The sequence below is a fragment of the Vipera ursinii genome (assembly GCF_947247035.1).
Source record: "Vipera ursinii genome assembly, chromosome: 9".
In the NCBI taxonomy this organism is placed as follows: domain Eukaryota; kingdom Metazoa; phylum Chordata; class Lepidosauria; order Squamata; family Viperidae; genus Vipera; species Vipera ursinii.
This window is the reverse complement of record NC_139523.1, coordinates 5,115,791-5,135,089: the sequence shown is the minus strand read 5'-3', so window position 1 is coordinate 5,135,089 and position 19,299 is coordinate 5,115,791.

Sequence of the window (19,299 nt, the reverse complement as noted above, 5' to 3'; positions counted from 1 at the left end):
TGGCAGTTGTTAAGTGAACTCATTGTACCCAATAGGCATTTTTGCAGGAAACTGGAAGTAAACATGGTTTCCAGCAAGACCTCATAAAACAGGGTCAAGTGACCACAGGAGGCTCCAAACAGCTGTATGTGCTGGCAAGTTGCCAAGCACCTACAATGCAATCATGTGACCATGGAGAGGGAGGTGGCAGTGGCAGAAACTTTGAAACCGGGTGAAAAGTAGCTTTGTGAAGGTCTGCTATAACTTCAAAAGCTCACTAAGAAATCAATCATAAATTGAGGACTGTCTATATTTTAAAGGCATTTGTAGGGTTGGATTAGATTAGTACTTTGGCCTAATCTAAGCATGCATATCTCTTCTTTTGACTGTGATGGATTTCCACTTCCTATTGTTTACAATACCCAGAGTAGGGATGTGAGTTTTGGTATCTGTTGCACATGACAGTTGAAGAAGATCCCGGGCTTCCACATTTTTATGGAATGATGCTCCTCAGAGTTGCTCAGGATGTCCTACCCACCAAATGTAGGAAGGTCTCCAACTGGTAGCCTGATCAGAGAAGCTGTCCTTGAAACATCAGTGAAGATAGGAAGACAATTGAGAATAGCAGAGCTCCCGGTTGTGACTATGCACAGCATTCCATTCTGCTGCAATTAAGATACACACCTTAAATGGAGCTTAATTTATTGCATTTAGTCAACCATCTCATAAATGTTTATAATACCATATGACAAATCTGCAGATGAAAGCATAGAAGATGATCATCATTTCAGGACCCATTCAGCTCCCTTCTTCTCTTAGGGACTTGCATGTAAACAGCTAGGAATGAATCTATGTATGAAAATTAGCGCAAGCCAACTTTTCCTGGGGCTGAATTTTAAATTTTAACTGCTCTGCCTTTTATGGGATAAAGCACGCCTTTCACTTATCCAAACTGTTTCGTTTGTATCTGTCAGAGCAGAATCAGAAAGAAAATAGAAGTAGAATTACAAAATAGACTTCAACAATTTCCATTTTGTTTTCCCTACTGGAAAGTAGGGATATTTTTCTTCGGAGCTTTTGAGAATGTCCAGTTAGCTCAGGGGTGCTCTGCAGGGTGTGGTACACACATCAAGATAGCAGTTGTGATTGCACAATTAAATCCCTAACTCCTTTTGATGTGCATTGCCTCAATACTAATCAACATCTGAACGAAAGGTTTGGCTTCCAAAAATATTTCTTAAAACAACCAGGGAATTCATATCATGATGAATCAAATCAGGGCTCTTTGACTATATCAAAGAGATGATTCATATATGATACGCATTAACAGTCACATAAATTAACATGTGGATCCAGGCTTTGTATATTAAGAGGTAGTGTAAACATAAATAATTCAGACTGTTTACAAAAATCTGGGGGGGGAAATCTATCCACTTTTAATAGCATCATACCAAAAGTGGTCTTTAAAGCTGACAGGTGTTTACTGCTCCTCACAATCTGCTTAGGATCCAGTTAGATTTTGTGTACACATTCAGTGGCACTAGATTTTCATGGTTTGCTCTCTGTGGATTGTATATGTTGCAGTCTTGAAGCTGACATCAGAAATCACAAAGGTGACCTTACTAACTTACTGTAGCCCCACAAGACATCTGTAAACTAATAGGATACAGCAAGGGTTTCTGTATTCCACAGGAAATATCCCCCCAAATATACAGAAGGTATGTTTTGGGAAGATGAAATTTTCCACCCAGCTACATTGTATTTATGTAAAATGTATGTAATCATGTAAGCTTTGTGTCTTTATGTAAGCTTTATGTACATTTATATAAGCTATAATGCAAGTTTGCAATGCAGTTTATAGACCAGAAATAATACGTTCTGCCTCCATTTGCTGGACTAAAAAAATGGCAATATTAATTAGTTTATTTATTAAATTTCTATGCCACTATCCCATTGTGTAGACTGATTCCCATTATTAGGTAAAGGTAAAGGTTCCCCCGCACATGCGTGCTAGTCGTTTCCGACTCTAGGGGCTGGTGCTCATTTCCGTTTCAAAGCCGAAGAGCCAGTGCTTGTCCGAGGACGTCTCCGTGGTCATGTGGTCAGCATGACTAGATGCCAAAGGCGCACGGAACGCTGTTACCTTCCCACCGTAGTGGTCCCTATTTTTCTACTTGCATTTTTTACGTGCTTTCAAACTGCTATGTTGGCAGAAGCTGGGACGAGTAACAGGCGCTCACTCTGTTACGCGGCACTCGGGATTCGACTGGCCAAACTGCTGACCTTCTGATCGACAAGCTCAGCATCCTAACCCACTGAGCCACCGCGTCCCTTCCCATTATTATTGGACTTTAAATACAGTCTCACCTGACATGGCATTTCCCCCCCCCCACTCCTCCTGTGTTGAATTATGATGCCTTTGGTCATGCTGGCAAAGAATGGTGGAAACTGTAGCCCACCAGTTTGGGAAAAGGTTTTCTAGTGCTTCTGATTTTTGTTTTTCAAACTATCTCCTAGAGGAAACATGCCCCCACATTAGGAACCATGCAGGTTTCATTTTAGGAAGCTAAATCTGCAAATATTTACATCTTGTGACAGTAAATTCACATACGGTTAATGAGGCTAGCAGCAGTTGTGTAAACAATATACAGGTGCAAATCAGCCCACCTTCTCCAAAGAGAATTTGATGTTTGGTTCTCACCAAAAATGTGGGAGAAAGAAGAAGAGCATGGGTTCGAACTTCCTATTATAAGATTCAGCATTGAAAATGAAAGGACATGATGCAATTCAGCTTAACCTCTTATTTAATATGTATTATTAATCAAAAGGTTTTTCCCCCTGATTCCTGAAAGAAATTCTGACTCATCCCTTGCCAGCATCATAAGCCCAATGTGGGTAGTACTAAGGAAGAAAAGCAGAGGAAAATCATGCTGAAAGACTACTCTAGTCTGCCTACCCATTCTCACCAGGATTACCATCAACATCCTTCTGAAAAGATCCCGGAATGAGATTGATTGATTGATTGATTGATTGATTAGTTATAACCTGCCCTTCCAATGATAACTCAAAATGATGAGTAGTCTAGTTTCGGAGTAATGAAGCACTAGGTTCCACCATGCCCTTGACACAGTTACACCTCCATCTAGCTCTCATTTATGGCTTAGTTGCTTTTCCTGCACATTGCAGAGGCTTGCATTATTCTGTGATTCCACAAACTCTACCCATTTGCTTCAGTCAGGTCATGAAGGTCTGCTAACAATTCCTTCAGAGGTTCATGGGGCTTGGACAGTAGCAGGCCTTCTTTCTTATTGTGGAATAATAATAGCAATAGCAATGGCATTTAGATTTATATACCACTTCCTAGTGCTTTACAGCACTCTCTAAGTGGTTCACAGAGTTGGCATATTGCCCCCAACAATCTGGGCCCTCATTTTATCAACCTCAGAAGGACGGAAGGCTGAGTCAACCTTGAGGCAGTCAGGGTCAAACTCCAGGCTGTGGGCAGTTTGCCTGCAATACTGCATTCTAACCACTGTGCCATCAGGGCATCCAATAATAAGTTTGGATGATGCCCTCCCTTTACTTTCAATTTGATTTCAATTCTAGCTGATTGGTCCAGAGGGCATTCTTCCATACATGTACATATCTGTGTTCTTTCTAATGTATTGTTTTATTTTTGTATTAGTTTTCTGTTGTTTCACTTTGTGGTACACCACCAAGTGTTGCGAGATAGTAGTGGCTAATGCAATTTTTATTCCTTCAGCAGCAATCCTATGTGGTAGATGGGATTTTGTCGGCCTTTCCAAGTAGACCAGACAGGAAATACAACCAATTCTACTTTATTGTAAGGCAGTGTTACTCAACCTCCACAACTTTAAGGAGTGTGGATTTCAACTCCCATGCTTCAGTTCAACATGCTGGCTAGGGAATTCTGGAATTTGAAGTCCATACATCTTCAAGTTGCTAAAGTTGAGAAACACTGTCTTAAGGCTAAATTAACAGAATCTTGCAAGTGTGAAAGTGCAAATCTGCCACCATAACCTTTAAAGCCTGAGAACTTAAGGAAAGTCTCTTCCAAGCCTCTTTCTCCATGCATTATGCAGCTGTGGGCTATGTCCACTCTTATCTAACCATTCATTCCTTAGGCAACATTCCTTTGTCCCATTTCTCAGAGTCTTTCTCCATATAGTTTTACAAGTTTAGAGAAAGTGACTGACTCAAATCACCCAGGGAATAAGGATAGCTGAGGGTGGACTAAAATTGTGGTCTTCTTAGTCCCCAATCCCATGCATAAATGCCCGTGATAATATCATAGATTGTGTTTTGTGGTCTCCATTGTTTTAGGTGCCACTTTGGAAAGCTTGTCACCCTAAGAGGGAATATAAATAATTGTGCTACATAATAAATAACACAATTTCACCTCTCCTATTTGAAACACCTTCGTGATTCCTCACCACAATCTCTACATTCCTTGTGCTACTGATGATGGTCCTTCTCCCCAAATGAAGACGCCTGGTCTTCATCCTGCCACCCTTCCTTGCCCTGCCCTTCAGTTTAATAGGTTCCTAAATCCTCTAATAAAGTCCTGCTTTGGTGCTTCCTTAACCCCTTGCTGCTTTTCATGAGTGGCGCTTTCATTAATAAATGGCATGCAATCCTCCGGTCCCATGTTGTTTGGGAAGAAGGACCTAATTAAAAAGAGAAATAAGGATGCCGTTGTAAAATGTTCAATTAAGCGTACCTCATTAAAGTGAATCTTATAGGGAAGCCAGGCTTTTTCATTTTTACACAATTTTTTCCCCTTTTCCAATCACACTGAAAGAACAGGGCTGTAATTGCAACGGGTTCTGTAGCAGGGAAGGGAAAGGATGGAGAGAGTGGGGTGGGTAGAGATTTTGTTAAGCACATATCTTATTAATGTTCACAGCTGCTAGTTTGACTAATGGGAAATTCCAGTTCTGTTAGCACAGCGTGGCTTGCCTTTGAAAACTTTAATGATACACGCAGAACAACTGTCTTTCCATGTTTTACCCAGTCTTCTTCTCTTAGTTGTCTTCTTTGCAGATGGTTGGGCTAAAATACAGTTCCGTATTTTAGCTCCTTCTGCTTTGCTGTCCATTGCTAAGGGTCTGTCAGGATAAAGAAACCCAATTCACTCATAAAAGATTCAAGTTGGTTACTTTATGGAGATTACAAGAATCTCCCCAGATTACTTGCCTTCCTTTGGGAGCAGGCAAATAAGGTTTCATGGACCTGGATGGAGAGGGTGCCAGTCTTAGGTCTCTTCTGATATATATATATATATGTCAGAAGGGTATGGCTGACTGATGAGAACAAATGAGTTTGAAATGGCCATATCAGTCTCCCTTTAATTCTTTGTTAGCAATCCAAAAAAATTACACAAATAATGAGTTGTCACAGTTGTGATTACAGCTTGTTGATGGCCTTAGGTTAGGCTGATACAGGCAATAAGATTTGGCCCATATTTGGGCCTTGCAAGGTATTCTAAAATACTTAACAAATACTTAACACATATCTCCCTTGCCTCTCAGCTAACAAAGCGAGAAAGAGCCTGTGGCCTAGAGGTTAAACAACTGCCTAATGTGCAATTGGTCCAGGTTCAAATCTCAGAAGGGTATGGCTGACTGATGAAAACAAATGAGTTTGAAATGGCCATATCAGTCTCCCTTTAATTCTTTGTTAGCAATCCAAAAAATTTACACAAATAATGAGTTGTCACAGTTGTGACTACAACTTGTTGATGGCCTTAGGTTAGGCTGATACAGGCTAAGATTTGGCTCATATTTGGGCCTTGCAAGGTATTCTAAAATACTTAACAAATACTTAACACATATCTCCCTTGCCTCTCAGCTAACAAAGCGAGAAAGAGCCTGTGGCCTACAGGTTAAACAACTGCCTAATGTGCAATTGGCCCAGGTTCAAATCTCAGAAGGGTATGGCTGACTGATGAGAACAAATGAGTTTGAAATGGCCATATCAGTCTCCCTTTAATTCTTTGTTAGCAATCCAAAAAAAAATTACACACACACACACACACACACACACACACACACATATATGTAGCAACTTTAAGATGGGTGAACTTCCAACTCCCAGAATTCCTCAACCAGGATGTGTGGATTTCAAGTCCTGGAACTCCTCAGCAAGCATGAGCGGACTTCAACTCCTAGAATCCCTCAGCCAGCTTGACTGCAAAGCATATAAATCTTTCTATTTCCCACCATTCAGTCAGAGCTGAAGAAACTTCTTGGATGAGAAGGGAAACCTTTTCAAGGAAAAATGGCCAAGAAAGTCCCGTTGCCTTTTGAAAAAACCACCTTTGGGACAACCATGACCTGGATGATTGAGAATCACCATAGACATTCACCCCTTTTAAAGTTTCTGAAGTTGGGAAACGCTGCTCTGGAAGTAAGCAGGAGACCCAGCTTTTTTCTAAGAGTCAGCAGGGGGAAAGGGAGATGATTCCTATAATACGAAGGTTCCTTGATTTAACGGCGTACCAAAATTCATCTCACAGGTTCTTAGACCTTTTCTTCCCCTCTGCAAAAGGCTCTCGTGTTTTGCAATATTATTCTTTGGGTGTCTGAAAATTTCTTCTACTCCTTACCTCTGGGGGTATTTTTGACCTTCCTTTATTGTTGGAGGCAGCATATGGCCGGGCCATCTACAGAGCTCTCCCAAAAGACAAGATTGGGTTGGGCCTTTGTTCTTATAGTGATGGCTGTCAGATCTGCTTTTTAAATCCCCCTGAACACACACACACACACACACACACACACACACACACACTGCCAGTTGTTTTCTACTCAGCATCCTTTATTCCTTGTGAGGCTTCCTGGATGCTTACGCTATCCAGTCTGAAGAGCTCCATGGGACAAATTCACTCTTGAGGTCTTCCCCGGGGATTTAATTAGTGCAAGTTAAGTTGAGGACACTGCAAGGCTCCAGAGACACTTTGAAAGACAGAAGAAGCATGCAGGCACACTGTTCGTCACTAAGTAAGTAGAGAATTACAAGAGATGCACATACTTGCAAGGAGTGTTTTCCTTAATTCTCCTTCCCTTTAGGAGGAATATTGAAAGGAAATTTATAACTAAAAAGAACCATAGGGGATAAATGCAGGGTCTTTTTTGTGGCATAGCTGCACTGTTTCTGGCTTTCTCTCCAAGAAGCCCTGATTTACAACTGAGAGCTACTTTTCAGAATGTGATGGGCAGCATATAAATTAAATAATTAAACATACATACATACATACATACATACAGTACATATCCTTTAATCCAAATTTCTGAAACAGTTTCCAAACCAGCTGATGCAAACTATTCAAACATTGATAGATGAATCTAGATTTTCGCCAACATTGATATATTTTTAATTTTCAGTCCTCTGTATAAATGTTAAGGGCAGATTGTCAGTACAGGCTGTAGGGGTTGTAGAGGGGAAAAGACCTTCATTCCTAACCACCATGACACCAAAATGACAAAATGTGCATGGCTCAAATTCCACCCTTTTGTATGTGCATTGCAACACCACAAACACAAACGCAAACATACACAAAAGTACATAAGGGCAGAACTTGTGTTGGTGACACCATAAGGTACATTTCATTATGTGATCCTCTTGACATCCCTGCAACTTCTGAAGATTGGAGGGGGGTAATTGTCACTAAGGCATCTTCAGCAGCATGAGCCATGGTGACACAGTGGTTAGATTGCAGTGTTGCAAGCTGCTTCTGCTGAATGCCGCCTGCCTGCAGTTCGGCATTTCGATTCTCACTGGCTCAAGGTTGACTCAGCCTTTCATCCTTCCAAGGTTGGTAAAATGAGGACCCAGATTGTTGGGGGCAAAATGTTGACTCTGTAAACTGTTCCAAAGCAGAACATCCAGATTCAGTCACAGTTTCATTCCATACAGTATTAACCTTATGAACTCTAAAGCTTCCTCTTTCTGTTATGTATTCAAGATGGACAGTGATTAATGTTTATATGTTACTTATAGGTAAGGGTGTAGCTCTATACATATGTTGCATATAGTATGCTTAAATGTGTGTTGTGTATGTATGTGTTCATTTTGAGAGCAAGCAACTAAATTTCATTTTTAATGTGTGCCATTGTGCCCACAGTAAAAAATGACAGTAAAGGTTATCTGTCTGTCCATCTGTCTGTTTATCTATCTATCTGTCTGTCTATCTATCTGTCTATTATCTATCTATCTATCTATCTATCTATCTATCTATCTATCTATCTATCTATCTATCATCACTGTGAAGTGGTATAAAAATCTAAGTGCTATTGCTGTCTATAGGGAATGTCATCAAAGAAGATAGCAGACATGTCCATAAAAGCAAAGTCCTGCCCCCTCTCATACATGTGCTGTCTGATCGGGCTTCAGTCCTATGGTTAATTGCCCAACATCTTGATCTTTGACCACCTTGTGGATCCTGCCATGTCCTGGGAAAATCTCTTCCTGATTTCCTTCAACCAATGGTGGGATTCAGATATGTGAACAACCGGTTCTCTGTGTGGATGCCACTTCTGGAAGTCCATTCTGGGCCTGGGCAACAAAAAATTAGCTACCAGTTCTGCCAAAGAGGTGTGAACTGGCTGAATCCCACCACTGCCTTCAACCCACCCTAACGTAATGTTGCTGTTGATTTCACCCCTTATTCCAGCTTTTTTTTTCATCTGAGATAGATAAAATTTCCCATCCTCCAATGCCTTGATTTTTAAAAAAATCTAATTTAGTAATGTAAACAGTCTAATAAAAGTCTTTTTTTAATAAAAAATAAGGAGAAAGAAATGTAAACTAAGCCTTCGATTTAACACTGTTCTGATGGTTCAGCCTTGCAACTTTCCATTTGAAAACCTGCCAAATATTTTATTGGGGAACGTAGTTGATTACATAGCGTTGGGGTTGGGAAGTTCAGCTTTGTAACATTGGAACACTTGGGAGGGAACTGCAGACTTGGTTTCACTTTTGACTGCGCCGATACTTTGTGGCCAATAAATATGTTCTTTAAGGAAACCTCTTGCCTTGGAGTTCTGCTTTTACTGGCCTCATCTATCGGAACCATGACAATCTCGTCACTGGGTGATTCATTAGACATTCCTAACAATAGCATGACGGAGCCGAAGCTGTTAGAGCTGCAAGCAGCAGTCAAGGACATTGGCGACCCTTTGGCTGGAGTCTGCTGGCAGCTAGTGGCAATTCCAGACTTCCCCTTGCCTTTGGGGTCCTGCCTGACCTGTCATGACAATTGGAAGCAAGGGTGTTCTAGAGAAGGAGGATTGATGCTGTTCTGAGATCACTCTTGCAATTTCTCAGAAGTGCTCTTCCCTCTGATTCAGGACAAGTGTTTTGTTTTTCTACTCTATCTCAGCATGCCTGTGAATGTATGAACGGTTTTCTCTTGAAAAGGGTTTTGTTTCATTTTTTAACTGTGGGAGGAGGCTGAAGATGCAGCTTCTGATATTGTTGCTATTTGCTGCATGCCTTTCTCGCCTCTCACTGGCCACATTTCGGGTCGTCCTCATCCTTTGGGATTATCCAGTGGAAGGCTGAGATGCCAGCGAGACTGGACACCCCTGGCAAACTCATGGTGCAATCCAATGCAGGACATTTATGCATGCTCCTTGGCTACCTCAACATGACATGCATGCATGTTCAGCCTGCAATAATGGCAGGCGCCATGCAATCTATCCAGACAGATGTGCAGCATTCTGTTCTCTTTTGGAATATTTGTGGAAAGCAAATGCTCTGAACCGTTAAGAAAAAGTGTAGGCTGAGATTCATTACTATCAGCAGAACTGCTGTGGCTCCACAGTGGCATTTCTGCATGTGTATGTCTAGAAGCATCTTCCAGAACTTCTAATGAGCCAGTGGCGTAGCGTCGGGGGTGCAGGGGGGGGCCGGCCGCACCGGGCACAACATCTGGGGGGGCGCACTCGCACTCGCAGCTCTCTGCCCCTGCCTGGCTCACTCACTCTCTCTCACTGCAGTGCTGGCTGTGCAAATCCAAGCCGCCGGGTCGCCGCCCACTGTGGAGGGGGGGGTGCCAGGCGTGCGGTGCGGTTAGGGGGCGCAAATTACTTGCCTTGCCCCGGGTGCTGACAACCCACGCTACGCCACTGTAATGAACTACTGGAAGATCTGGAGCTTCAAAATTGACATAAACAGGCTTGGCAGAGGAAACCTGTTGCTGCTATGCCTACTGAGGTAACACCACATTTCTGGTGCCAGATCCTCCTGGGGGAAGGGGAGGGGAGACGGAGGGAGGGAGGAAAGAGAGAGAGAGAGAGAGAGAGAGAGAGAGAGAGAGAGAGAGGGAGAGAGAGAGAGAGAGAGACTGAAAACTAATGGTTTTGGGAGAAAGCTTGGCCAGAGTTCATTCCCTGAGCATATTGTTAACTAGTTAGTTTTATTTCCACCCATTCCTATGATTATGATAAAATGCAGGAAAAGATATAGAACGGGAAAGGCAGGAGAAGAGAGAGGACAGGAGGGGAGGGGATAGGGGGTAGGCAGAGGGGAGAAGAGAGGAGGGGAGGGGAAGGGAGGAGAGGAGAGGAGAGGAGAGGAGAGGAGAGGAGAGGAGAGGAGAGGAGAGGAGAGGAGAGGAGAGGAGAGGAGAGGAGAGGAGAGGAGAGGAGAGGAGAGGAACTGAGAGACCATTCTACACATTTTTTTTCTGCCCCACATTTCTTCCATCCAAATATATTGATGGTTCTTCTCTTTACCCATTTCAACTGTGATCTGGCTTAGTTCAAGTTATGTGATTTGTTCCTAGCTCCTAGTTGAGATTCTCTAGAGACAAGGGATTGCTGGTTCAGAGTTATAGAAGTTGCATTTTAATGTTTCTGGAAATAACCTGGCTGAGAATGTCTGGATCAAGATATCTTTGCAGCACAGGTGCCGCCTGTGAGGTTTGCCCTCACAGAATCGCAGGGCCCACCTCAGAAGAGAATTCTCCTTTCTAAAACCTCCCAGAAGGGCTGGGTGATCAACCCAGTAGCACCACAAGGAACCTGAAACTTTCAAGAGCTCTAGTCTTTTATGATCATACTGGGCATTTTTGCCCAGAAAACAAAATGAAAGCTAGTAGATTCCTCCCCAATCACTTCATGCATCTTTACAACACACAATCACCTTTCTGTACACTGGTTGAAACAATTTTATTCTATTATTCTTTGATCCCTTTTTAATTGCGAAGGGCTTTTATTTTTAGGGTATTAGTTTTAATAGGTTATTTTTTTATATGTTTCCTTTGTGGTATGCCACCAAGAGTCTTTGGATTAGAGCGGGTCACAACAATAGTAAAATGAAAAATACAGTAGTACAAAACCATTGCTTTTAACCGTGCTCGTACATTTTGTCCTTTTAAAAAAAAGAAAGAAAAACACGTTTTTACACAAATTTTTGTCAGGGAATAGATCTATTGAGAACTTCTGAAAGGAAGCCAAGAACTTTCCGTAACAGAAATAAGCTACGTGTTTTCTTTCTCTGAACAAGAACAACAACAACAATGGGAAACAATGGGGAAGTTTGAAATAATAAATGTAACGTAATGTTACTGAATAGCATTAAAGTTAGAACATACTACCACATAATACTATACAACAGGTTTACGGTGTGGCAGGCTTACACAATTTTTTTTTTTTTGCCTTTCAGATGGATCAGAACACAATTCTCACCCACTCCCCCTCCAGCATGGCAACTGACCAAGTTTCTGAAAATGATTGGTGTGGTAGTAATCCAATTCATTCAGAGGAAAGAAAAAACAACATTAGGACTCGGGACTATTATCAGCACAGATTCCAACTTAGCTAGATTTGGCTTGTTGTGGGAAAGGGGAATGTCCTGCTGTATGTCCCTGGTTGTCTGGTTGAAGTCCTAGTTTAAGAAAGATCTCCATTTAGAGCATAGGAACTGACTGGAATGGATGAACGAAGGGATGTCTCTTGCATTGCGGTCTTTACTACTGAGGTCTTGGGATCCACAGGGACCAAGATGCCTTTTGCTTCTATTTTGACGTAACCAGAAATTTACCCCTTGAAAGGTGGTTGGCCCAGCAGTGGAGTGGCCTGGATCTTAGCTCAGGCACAAGGGGAACAAAGACTCCTCTCATGTCTTCCCTACTTGTTGCCATGAGGAGACACCCAGGCCATGTAAATTGACTCTTGAGTCACAGTTACTCCTCCCAGGGTCTGGGAGAACTTGCCGTGGCTATCTTGCTGTGGCCAATTCACTTCAGGACAACTCACCATGGGACAATTCATGTGAGATAACTCAACACGGTAAATGATATCCCCCCACTGTTTCTTCTACAGTATTTCCACTTTTGTCAATGGAAATAATGTCAAAGAAATAGTGGCAGATAACATTTATCACACTAAGTTATCCCACATGGAACTGACCTGCAGTGAGTTCTCACCCAATGAGTTAACAGTGATAAGATGGCAGCAGTGAGTTGGCTGTGGTGAGAGGGCCGTGGTGAGTTGTCTCATTCCACTCCTGCCAGTTGGAAAGGGAAGTGTCCTGCTAGTATTCCCAGATTTCTTTGTTGGAGTCCTGGATTAAGAAAGATGTCCACTTAGAACATTGGATGGTGGAAGAAGATGCATCAAAAAGCAACACTGATCTTCAAATGACAACACAAAGAGCTAGCACTGATTTTCTCATGTCTACCAATAAAGACAGGTTGCTCCTACAGAATTTCCATCATGTCCTTCCCTCAAAGCAGAGAAAGTCCTTGGCTGATTTTCCAAGGCCAGCCAAGCCAACTTCAGAAGTTATTTCCTCATCTTTTAAAGAAGACTATGAATGAAGCTGCCCTTAGCATTCTATAGAGTCTATCATTTGTCCGTTGCAAAAAAATCACAACTGTAAAGATAATTGTCCATGGGGACTATCTCCACTATGGCATTCTTTCACATGAATATCCACCAAAGTACGTGGCAAAGCATCTCCCGGAAGAAGTATTTTCCAGAGTTGTTTTTAGGAACCAGGCAAAAGGAATCTGGTTTAAAAAGAGATCTTTAAGAATGAGGTTGTTATTTGTTCCCTGCCTTAAGTCTGTGTGATGCAACAAATAAACGAAGGAATGAATGCCTCTCCTTCAGAAAAGCGTCTTTTTAGCAAATCTAGAGAAATTTGCATGCCATAGCCAACAGCCACAGACTTCGTCCATTGAAGATTAATGTTAAAAGATATGGAAGGAAGAACAATTTCCAGACAGGTTTGAACTCAGCACACCTCATTAAAGAAAGAATACATAAAACAGATAACTCGGCATCGCTTCTCAGGGTAGGATTTTGCTTGCCCTTGCTCTAGATGCAAATGAAATGAGCAGATCTCTCTCTTTGCAGCTTCCTTAATGACTAAGAGAGCCCTGCTTCTTTTTCTGTTTATTCTTAATGATATTTCCCTTATAATTTGAATCAAACGTGGACGTTCCAAGCAAAGTCTAAAGCAGTTACAACTTGCTAACTTGCCACTAAAGACGTCAGAATATGTTGCTATATATTGCACCAAAATATCTGTGCAAGTACATAAGTGTAATGGGGCACAGCACCTTCTCCATAATCACAATTCCCTTTTCGTTCGTTAGTTTGTTTGTTTGTATCCACCTTTACTAGTTTTACAAATAACACAAGTGTCAAGGTTTTGATTGATGAACCCAACCAAGCAAACACCTTTGAGACATTCCAATCTCTTAATGTAAAACTTTATTGAGTACATCACTTTGGCACTAATGAAAGCAAAACCAGCTCTGGCAAAATCCCTTCCAAGCCCATATAAGTAAAAGCATTGAATTCTCCCTCCTCCCTCTGGGTCAGGTCATGTTGCCCAATCAAGTAGAAAAATATTGTAAGGTATTTCTGTGTCTAGCCAGACACCTGATGTCATGTCCTTGAATGTCATGGTCTGGCTTCTTGAAGTCTGCATTCCAAACCTCTTCCCTCCCCACAGATTGGTAGGCAAGCTGAGAAGAATAATTGCTGCACCAGCAAAAACGTGCTTCGAAATGATGTCAACGCTGTAACATTAAGGCAGGAAACACATCCATTACACCTTCCTCCTCTTATTTCCCCCATCAGGTCTTCTAGAAGATGTTCCTCTTTAGCAGAGGGGACCTCTAGAAAGGCCTTTTCTGTGGTGGCTTTCTTTCTATGGAATCTTATCTCCACAGAGATAAGATTGGTCCCCACTTTGGCACACAAGACCCTGAAGACCAGCTTTTGCCAAAATATCTGGGTACCCCAGAGGGGGATGGCTCATTTGACTGTTGTTGTCAGGGTGGTGATGATGGGGGAAGATATTGCTTTTTTATTGTTTTTGCATTGCACTTTATTATCCTTGTAAGCTGCCTGGAGTTGCTAAGTGTGAGTTGGATGACCATATACATAAACATGGGCTGAGAGAGAGTGACTGACTCAAAATCACCTAGCTGGCATTCATGGCTAAGGCTGGACTAGAACTCTTAGTCTCTTAGCTTCTATCATCAAGCTGGCTTTGTCTTTTTGGACTTTGACCTATAGATATTGCCAATAATCTGGACTGTCCCAACTTCACAGGTACATCTGAATATGGAGAAATGTCTCCTCCTAAGACAAACTGAAGCATTGGTGGCCTTTTAGAAGTTACAATAAATACAGTAGACATGTTTTTAGGTATTTTTCATTATTTCACTTAGTTTTAATTTTCGGGCAACAGGCTGGAAGCAAACAGCAAAATGTGGATTAGGGCAAGGGTAAGAATTGGGTAGTATCACTTACAAGCCACAACAGTGTAATTGCTCAAAAGGCAGAATCTAGTACTTGCATCATGATTCGTAGCTGTACCTTGCGTGTAATTATGTTGTGAAGCAAATGTCATCCTTTATCTCCCCTTGACCACCTTGTGGATAACCATGGTTAAGGCTAATATAGAAACTAAGTCTGATCTAGGGTAATTTATATGGAAGTGAAAGACTCTTAATCCAATTACTTTAAATTTATTAAAATATTATATTAAATTAAGTTATTAAGCTTTCCAGTTTTCCCAATATTGTCAAAACCTCTCCCAAAGGTTTTAATTACAATAATGAATTGTGATTACAGCATAGAATCTTGGGGCTGGAAGGGACTTTTTAACCCAACCCCCTGCTCAAGGCAAAAGCTTTATGCCATCCCAGCCAAATGATTGCCCAGTCTGTTTTTGAAAACCTCCAGTGATGGAGCACCCAAATTCCAGGAGGCAAGCTACAGTATTCCATGGATAAATTGCTCTCACTGTCAGGAAATCTCTCCTTAGTTCTAGGCTGGATCTCTCTTTAACAAGCTTGTGCCCATTATTTCTTGTCCCGCCCTCTGGTGCTTTGGAGAATAACCCAACCGTCTAATCTCTGTGACAGCCCATCAGGTAGTAAAAGACAGCTATCATGTCCCCCTTAATCCTTCTCTTTGATAGGTTAGACATACGTAGCTCCCTCAACCGTTCATCATATGATTTAGCCTCCAGAACCTTTATCATTTTTATGCTACCCTCTGCAGGCTTTCTTAGGGTCTCAGCTGCTTTTTTGTATCATGGTGACCAGAAGAGAATGCAATATTCCAAGGGTAGCCCCACTATACTGTGGTAATAAGCAATATTGTCACTTCTTATGATCCTGATGCGGTCCCTCTGTTGATGCAACCAAGGACGGCATTGGTTAACTCCTTTGGACGAGAAGAGTTCAGGTGGCTTTTGTGGGTTCACAAGGCCAGGAAAAAATTAGACGTTGTGTTTTTCTGATCTGGACCAACATTTTCGAGAAGGATGCTGGCAGTTCAGGTTTTCAGAGCCCAATGGGTAATGTTCTTGCATGCAGAGCAGATTTTTTCCCATTGACCTATGAGGCTATTTCTTCTGTCTTTCATGTGAGTTTCTGGGATAGAAAAGTACTTTCTCATGACCAAAGTCAGAATTATTCTCACACTTTGATGAATGAGGAGAGCCAGGAGGAGTACACAGAGAAATCAATGAAGACAGAAGAGATAAAAATTATGATCAACTAAGAAGTGAGCTTACAGAAAGACATTTAAAAGTTATTAAGTTTTTTTTTAAAGGCAATGCAACAAAACACAGGGATGTACATACAATTAAAGCATGAAGGAAGAAAACCTAAGTGAGCAAAATAAGTCAGGAACAGAGATAATAATAGGACTCATCTGAGAGACAGGAGGAAAAACACTGCAATAATCAACGCAGGATATGATGTGAGTCCAAATAAGGGTTTGGTGGAATCAGCAGATAAGAAAAGATGGATTTTAGAGAGACTACCAGTCCTTAACTCCAGCAGAAAAAGAGAGGGGAAGATCAACGATAATATCCGAGCTCTCGAAATGCTACCAATACTGAAGACGGAGGCTACGAATTGAGATAGAAAGTAATGCTTTTTTTTATTTTTTTATTTTTATTTTTTTTTATTGAAAAGTTTTAAAATACAATTTTCCTTTAAAAAACCCCCCTTCCCACTCCCTCCTCCCCCCCTACCTCCCCCCCTACCCCCCTCCCTCCTCCCCCCCCTGCCTCCCCCCCTCCCCCCCCTACTTCCCAGAGCTCAATACAAGGTATATATATAGAAAAAAAACAAACCTAAGCAACCATATACTAACAACTATAAATTCTAAAATCCATCACTCTCTAGCTTATATAGGATAAAACAAATCTTAGCAATATTATATATATATAAAAAACTAAAAAATAAAAAAGACACACTCTCTAACTTATATAGGATGAAACAAACCTTAATAGTATTAAATATATATTAAAGACAAAAAAAAACACCTCAACCAAATCGAAAAACTTTAAAGTCAACTCTTGTGTAATCGGCCGTTCCTCTTCCAGTACCATATCTATAATTATTCCAAACAAACAAACAAAAAAAAAGGATTACAAACAAAACTTTAACCTCCATTTAAGAAACTTCTGTATATTCCACCAAACTTTAATCCAAAAAAAAAAAAACCCTCATCCTTTCCACAAAACCACCACATATAAAAATATCTTGCGTCTACACCTAAACCTTTTCCCACCTCCCATACTTGACTACTTGACTATATCGTAGAAGTTCCATAGACTTCTGCAAATCCTGCTATTTTCTCTTCTTAGATCGTTTTGCAGCAGCACGCGTCACCCTCTGTTTTATAGACTCATCCGACGAGGTTGTATCTTGATCTCCTCCAACACCGTTGTCTTCTATCTGACCATCTTCGGCCTCTTGATGCACTCCTTCTCCAGATCCCTTTTCAGCTTCCAAAAGTGTTAATGGCGTTGCATTTAAAACATTATTGTAAAAATCTCGCGCTTGCATCACAGTAACCAAACGGTACCTTTTACCTTCGTGCGTCACCATCAACCCCACTGGGATCTCCCATCTGAACCTTATATCTCGTTGCTTGAGCTCTTGCACAAGAAATGTAAAGTCCTTCCTTCTCCTTAGAATCTTTGGAGGAATTTCTTTTAAGACCAAAACTTCTTGATTAGCAATCACAACTTTAGTATCATAAGCAGCTTGTATAACTTCATCTCTAGTTTCCCTTTTTGCAAAATATACCACCACATCTCTAGGCAACTTTCTCTGTCTAGCAATCCATGAATTCACACGAAACACTTTATCCATGCCTCCTTTTATTTCAGATGCTGGCTGTTTCAACACTACTTCGAAAGCCTCAGAAACCAGCTGCTTTAGATCTTCCTTAGTATTCTCCTTTAAGCCTCTAATTCTAATGGCAAACTGCATCTGGTAATATTGAGCAAGACTCAGTTCCTTGTCCATTTTATCTTCATTCTCCAATACTTTTGCTTCTAATATAGCATTCTTTTGAGTCAAGTCCTCTAGCTTTTCCTCCAATTCTTCCACACAACGAGCCACTTTACACACTGAAGACAAGATGTCTACCTTCATCTCCCTGAGCTTCTGTTCCATCCTCTCCTCCATTCTCTTCTCCAGTTTCTCCAATTTCTCCTCCATCTGTGCAAATCTATCATTAATTGATTCCAAAATTACCTGAGTGTGTTTTTCAAGAGCATCTTGCAAGTCCTTTGATGTCAATACATCAGGAGGATGCAGCGCCTGCAGTAATGATTGTTGCACAGGAGAAGTTCCAGCACTCCGAAGAGTTTTAGGGGGTGGTTTAGCCGCCATCTTTTGCCAATTGTGACGCAGTTTCACTTCAGTTTTATAATCCAAAAAAAGTCCATCAAGCTGGAGAGTAAAATATAATAATCTTCTTCACCTTTTCCTCTTGTATCGCTCTGCCTGCTCCTTTAATCCATAGTCATTCCTTCAGGCAGGGGTGGTCGCAGACGGCTGGCTCTGCTCCAAGAAGTCAGGAGCAGAGGCGCCGGCCAGCTGGGAGCAGCCCAGGCTACGGGGGAGTTCAATCCTTCAGCCGCCCAAGCCATAAGCTCAGGCGGCCCTGGAGAACTCTACCCCTACCTGGGAGCTCGCCTCCTCCTCTTCTCCCGAGGAGGGGGCTTTGAATTCGCCCAAACAGCTGATCGGCGCTGTTTCGGGCGAAAAAACAACAGCTGAGCCGCGGGCAGCCCGGGAAGGCTGTCTCCGTCGCCGCGGAGCCACCGGAAGTCCGAAAGTAATGCTTTTAAGGGTGGGAGGGGTGTCAGAAGAACAATACATCCTGCTCTCTGTGTATTGAGCTCGTGATAATGATCTGAGCAGAAATAGTAAGATTAGGAAGAAACAAAGCAAAGGACCGAAGGAGATACCATTGGGGACAGTATATATAGAAAGTAGAAAATCAATTGCAAAAAGAAGGAGGTGGGGAGTGGTGTTGTGATTCAGGGTCAGCCTATGAGTTCGGCAGCTGGGTCGGACGACTCAGAGGAGGAGGGGGGGTGTTGAAGAGCTTGCTGATGATGGCCTTGAGGCTCCGCAGAGCCCTCAGCCAGGCCCCTCCCACTTGGTCACGACGGAGACACAGCTGTGTGAGCCTGACAGCGTGGATGAAGATGACCCACAGCTGGCCCTGTTCAAGGACGCCCGACGCAGGAGGCAGTCAATCAGGAGTAAACAGAGGAAGGCAATGGGGCACCTCGGAAGGAGGCAGAGAGAGGCCACGCCCTGAACTGTATTTAAGGGGAATGTGTGGGAGGGCTGGTTTGCTGAAGGCAACCGCTTGGATAGTTCCTGTTTCATAGCACCTGTTTCATGGTTGGTGTCTTGTCTTGCTCTGTTTTATGTTAATAAATTTGGCAGGCTTTATTCCAGCCTCTTGCCGTTTGTAAAGGGGTTGTCCCTGCTTTTGCTGCAGGGCCGGT